The following is a 6,459-nucleotide window of genomic DNA, read 5'->3' as shown; positions in this document are numbered from 1 at the left end:
CATGTGACTTATAAATTGAATTTTATTATTTATTTTATTTCACTGTTTTAAACATCGGATTTGACCTTTTATTTTTATAAGAAATAAAAAATTACATTATATATATATATATATATATATATATATATATTAAAGTAATTACAAAAATGCCTCAGCATCTTTTCTCTTACATTTTCATGCCTTTCTCTTGCTTTTTATTGCTTTTTTATTTTTGCAACTTCCCACTTCTTCTTTTTTTCCCCTTTCTAACTTTCCACTTCTTCTTCTTTCTCCTTTCTAACTGCCCACTTCTTCTTTCAAGTTTGTCACGATCCGTTTTATGGGCCCGTGACCGGCGCTAGAGAATAGGTAGGCTTAAGGCCACCGAAACCCGAAACAAGTCTGACTAATTAATAATTTAAATAAATACACATATATGCATACCTGTCAAATATATTAACAATTCATTCACATAATGACAACATAAATAAATCAAACCCTCAGCATGATCGCTTAATATTTTCCTATAGATTTAACATGCCAAATAAAATATTAAAGTTTCAAAACACTATTGCAGAAAGTGTAGATTTTTAAATAATTCGAAATGTAAAAAAAAGAAAATTAATTACAATAAGCCCGAAGGAGAAGGAAGTCAGATTGTCCAAAGAAAGAAGGCGGAGAACCTAGCTATCACCTGAAAAATTAAAATTGAGACTGTCAGTCTTGGGAATGAGTTAAAATCATATATATGAATTAAAACAACCATATATATATATATATAATTGTTTAAATAATATAGAACATCACAAAATAATAAGTGCGTGCCATGTTATAATTTAAAAATATGTGATTTTTAACACATACGTGACGAGTATTTCAGCAGAATCCTAACCCCAATTCTAGCAGCCTTTCAGCTCTCTTATTCCAATAAGACTGGCTCCCAGAGAGCGAAACTCAAAAAGGGTCCTTAAATCCAGCCTAGTCACTTAATTTCTAATATAGCCGATCCCTGAATAGTAATGCTCGACTAGGGACCTTTTCTTTCGACATGTTAGAAGGTATTCCTATTAATAATTATCTAGCGAAATATGATATTATCGATATTGGCGAAAAGCCCAGATAAAAAATATTTTGATTGGAAAATTCTCAATTTTTATCTTAGAGAGAAAGTCGGTAACCAAATTTCCACAGCCTAGAGAGTTATATTCGGCCATGACACAAAAAATATTTCCTTACTACATGTCACTAATTTATATCGGTGGGCATATGGTCCTGATGCAACCCATCAAGTGGCATGTTCTACTACCATCTCATCCCGAATCATAATACAATCATAACATTGATAATATGAAAAATGACATAAATCGCAAGCAATCTTACTATGTTTAATAACTTATTAAATAAGATTGAACGGTGACATGTATTGCAGACATAAACTTAATTAATTAAATAAATAATAATTAAATAATTAAATATATAAATCAATTAATTAAATAAATAATAAAAATTCCCAAGCAATATCTATAATAATGATAATATATTAATATAATGATAATATTAATAAAATTCGTAATAATTATTAATGAAAAATGCTACACAAAAATTGACATGACACATATACAGAGAATATATGATTTTAACTCACAATTCTATCGAATCTTCACTAATTGCTCATATGCCTCGGGTGGAGCTGGATCGACGGGATATGTATTTATGGGAATAACACAACCAATAAAATAAAATATCTAGTAAACAACCCTAGACCTAGACTCCTAGAATTGACTGTCTAAAAATTTCGACTCCGAAATTCTATCGAAAATTTAGCAGAACCTCCACTAAAATACAAACGTTTACCCCTAGTATAACAGATCCACAATCTACTAGAAACACTTTTAATATTTATCAATTATTTGACAGGAGTCGGACCACCAAAGCTGCATCATTCTTCCTGACTCTGCAAGACAACGCAATCACAAATATTATTTAACAGAGCGGCACAAATATTTATTTCACAACCAACTTTCAATTAATTTCTCAAAATTTTAATTTAATCACAAGCCAATATAGAACATATCCAACCAGCTGATATTTTAAATTACCAAAAATTAAGCCACAATAAGACTATTAATTAATTTACAAAATTTACTCCATTAAAACCACTAATTAATAAAATTGTATGACTATAGATAAGTATTAAGTTAAGTCCTCGAGTCTAAAAGATTCTACCAAGACGAGCTAAAATTTGTGAACTAGCATCCGATAAATTAAGAAGCCGAGATGAATTTTCTGTCTGTCAGCACGTGTCTCGAGGTCACAGAGTTCGTTCATCGAAATTTTTTCGACGGAGGCAAAAATGGAATCCGAGGATGCCAAATTATAGATCAAGGTGTTGGGAGTTTGGATATGTTGTTATTTTCTTTAAATGACCATCGGAAGTCCACCAGAAATGCCAAAAATAGAACAATTCCGGCGAAGCCACACCTACTCCGATCATCGGTCCAGCGACAGCGTGAGAGGCTAGGGTTTGGGTTTTAAGGGGTGGGGAAGCTATTTCCAGCATTGAATTGACTGGAGAACAAATGTTGGCAGCGGAAGGCGGCTTCTTTCCTCCTTCCTCGACGCTGACGACAGCTTCAGGCGGAGAGAGAGAAGATGACACGGTGCTAGCGATGCTACAAGGTTCCCTTGGTCGGAGCTCAATGTCTAGCGAAAACAAAAGTTGAAGGAGGAGAGGTCGATGCAACGGGAAGGAGAAAGGAGAGGATACGCTCAGGGACCCAAATCAAATTTTCTTTGAGAGGGAAAAAGTGCCTTTGAGTCCCCCTTAAAAAGAAATTGCGACAGTAACCCCTATGTAATATTTATTCATTTATTATAACACACATGTATATATCTATACATACACTAAATACTTAGTTATAGTCAATTAAATTAATATAAACTTTAAGCTTATTAAAACATTCTCAATGCTAATAGACATTATTCCACATAATTTAAATTTCTCTTTTAAATTTTAAAAAAATACACACACGTATTAAAATTAATTTAAATAAAGCTTGACTCATTTAATCAAGGTCACAAAACTATAATTTTACCGGAGATTGATATAGTAAAGTGCTAGATTACATATTGGAGTATTTATTTACTAAAATGCTCCCCGTAAAGTAAAGAAAATAAAATTTAGAAAAAATTACGGATATTATATCCTTCCCCCTTAAGAAAATGCGTCCTCAAATTTAGAAAGGAATAAGGCTTATTTTAAGACTGAAACAAATAAGGGTAGGAATCTCTTATCTCTTGTTCGGTCTCCCAAGTACATTCCTCGATAGAATGGTTTCACCACAACATCTTAACCATCGGTATAATCTTAGAGCAAAGTTGTCGAACTTGCGTGTCCACGATCATGACTAGCTACTCCTCATAAGTCAAGTCTTCGCTCACTTCCATATACTGAGGTTGTAATGTGCAAAGGATCCAAAATGTACTTCCTCAACATCAACATATAAAATACTAGATGCACATGTGAGAAATTCGGCAGCAAATCCAACTTGTATACTACCTCTTTGATCCTGTAAATAATCTCAAAGACTCCCACATTACGAGGGGTCAACTTGCTTTTCTTACCAAACCACATCACACCTTACATAGGAGATACCTTCAGAAATATATATTCCATGCTGAATTCCATGTGCTTCCGCTTTAGATATGTATAACTCTTCTGCCTACTGAAAGCTGCTTCAGTCACTCGCGGTAATAGAAATCTTCTCTGAAGTAATCTAAACCAACTCTAGTCCTGCTAATTTTCGTTCACCAACTTCTTCCCAAAACACATGAGATCTGCACTTCCTGCTGTACAATGCCTCGTAAGAAGCCATCTCAATGCTCGCATTATAGTTGTTATTATAAGTGAACTCAATCGATAGTCACTTAATTTTCAATATAATCGACGCCCAGAGAGCAACGCTCAACGAGGGACCTTTCCTCCGGCAACCAAATTTCCACAGCCTAGAGAGTTATACTCAGACAGGCTACATCAGAAAAATATTTCCTTACTACCTGTCTCTGATTTATACCGGTATGTACGTGGTCCTAATGCAACCCATCAGGTGGCATGTTCTACTACCGTCTCATCCCGAAGAATCTTACTACCAGCAATCTTACTATGTTTAATAACTTATTAAATAAGATTGAACAGTAACATGTATTGCAGACATAAACTTAATTAATTAATTAAATAATAAAAAAATTAAAATTCATAAATCAATTAATTAAATAAATAATAAATAAATAATTAAATTTATAAATCAATAAATTAAATAAATTATAAATAATAAAAAATTTCAAGCAATATTTGTAATCACAAAAATATATTAATACGATAATAATACTAATAATATTCATATTAATTATTAACCAAAAATGCTGCATAAAAATTGGCATGGCATATATGTAGAGGTTATATGACTTTAACTCACAGTTATGTTGAATCTCTAGTAACTGCTCCTACGCCTCGAGTTGAGCTGGCTGGATCGACAGGGCATCTATTCACGGGAATAAAACAATCAATAAAATAAATTATTTAGTAAACAACTCTAAGCCTAAACTCTTAAAATTGACTGTCTAAGAATTTTGACTCGAAAATCTCGCCTAAAATACGAATATTTACCCCGTATAACGGGTCCAGAATCTACCAAAAATACTTCTAATATTCATCAATTATTTGACAGGAATCGGGCCACCAAAGCTGCATTATTCTTCCTGACTCCACAGCACAACGCAATCACAAAAATATTATTTAACAAAGCGGCACAAATGTTTATTTCACAACCAACTTTTAATTTCTCAAAATTTTAATTTAATCACAAGCCAACATAAAACATAACCAACTAGCTGATATTTTAAATTACCCAAAATTAAGCACAATAAGACTATTAATTAATTTACAAAGTTTACTGTATTAAAATCAGTAATTAATAAAATTGTATGACTGTAGATAAATATTAAGTTAAATTAAGTTAAGTCCTCGAATCTAAATTTTTTTACCAAGACAAGCTAAAATTTGCGAACTAGCACCTGATAAATGGAGAAACCGAGACGAATTTTCTGCCCGCCAGCACGCGTCACGAGGTCACCGGAGTCCTTTCGCCGAAATTTTTTCGACGAAGGTGCGAGGATGCCAAATTGTTGATCAAGTTGTTGGGAGTCTAGATATGTTATTATCTTCTCCAAATGACCCGGAAGTCCACCAAAGTCGCCAAATACAGAACAATTCCAGCGAAACCACACCTACTCCAATCACCTGTCCAGCAACAACATCAGAGGCTGTAACTGCCCAGGTCTGGGTTTTAGTGGGGCGGGGAAGCTATTTTCGATATTGGATTGGCCGAAGAATGACGGCAACGAGGTGATTCAACGTTGGCAGCGGAGGGCGGCTTCTTTCCTTCTTCCTCGATGTTAACGACGGCTTCAAGCGGAGAGAGAGAAGACGACACGGTGTTGGCAACGCTGCAAGGTTCCTTTAGCCGGAGCTTAACGTCTAGCGGCGGTAGAAAACAAAAGTTCAAGGAGGATATGCTCAAGGACCCAAATCAATTTTTTTTTTAGAGAAGAAAAATGCTTTTGAGCCTCCTTTAAAAAGAAATTGTTACAGTAACCCCTATATACTATTTATTCATTTATGTTAATACACATGTACATATATACATATATATATACACACTAAATACTTAGTTATAGTCAATTAAATTAGTATAAACTTTAAGCTTATTAAAACGTTCTCAATGCTAATAGACATTATTCCACATAACTTAAATCCTTTTTTTAAATTTAAAAAAATATATACACATATTAAAATTAATTTAAATAAAGCTTGACTCATTTAATCAAGGTCACAAAACTATACCTTAATTTCACTGAAAATCAATATAGTGAAATTATTTACGACACTACCAAATTTAAATATTACTTATAATAATTGATTATCGTCTGAAAGTATTTTATTAAATGCTAGACTACGTATCAGAGTATTTATTTACTAAAACACTCCCCATAAAGTAAAGAAATTAAAATTTAGAAAAAATTGCAAGTATTACAAAGTTCATCTGATTCAATTGAAAAGAAATTGGATTTTCTTTTGTCTAGTCAAAAGAAATTGCAGGGTGATCTTAGTGGTCTTCAACTTTACATTCTTTGAAAATTTTTATTTTTTTATTGTTTATCACCTTTAAAAAAGAAGCTTAGGGTTGATGAAAAAAATGATGATGTAAGTTTTTTATTGTTAGGTTTTAGTTGATTTTATTTCTGTTTGATTGTTGTTTGTTTTTTTGTAATTTGCAGGATCATAAAAATAACAGTGTTAGTGATGGTTCATTTGGTACTGTTAAGGTTGATTCTTCTGATGATGATGAAAAAGAAAAAGAAAATGTTGTGAAGGTAATTTCTATAATTTTTATTTTTATTAGGTATATAATTTTTATACTA

General features: G+C 32.5%; 1 long non-coding RNA gene across 2 annotated transcripts; it reads right to left on the bottom strand.

Annotated features, from left to right (window-relative positions):
* Positions 1–484: 484 nt before the first annotated feature.
* On the bottom strand, positions 485–5,760 carry LOC107261716. Of its 2 annotated transcripts, XR_001535630.2 has the most exons (4): positions 5,053–5,760; positions 4,455–4,520; positions 1,625–1,933; positions 485–673 (listed from the first exon to the last, which is right to left on the bottom strand). It is a non-coding gene; the product is annotated as an uncharacterized LOC107261716 (long non-coding RNA). The 2 variants fall into 2 exon arrangements; XR_003079787.2 differs by lacking the exon at positions 485–673 and having other exon boundaries at positions 1,502–1,933; positions 5,053–5,757.
* Positions 5,761–6,459: the final 699 nt, after the last annotated feature.

This window comes from Ricinus communis, chromosome 4, assembly GCF_019578655.1.
Source record: "Ricinus communis isolate WT05 ecotype wild-type chromosome 4, ASM1957865v1, whole genome shotgun sequence".
Taxonomy (NCBI): Eukaryota; Viridiplantae; Streptophyta; class Magnoliopsida; order Malpighiales; family Euphorbiaceae; genus Ricinus; species Ricinus communis.
The sequence above is the reverse complement of the archived record's forward strand: the minus strand, read 5'-3'. Positions and strand labels throughout refer to the sequence as shown.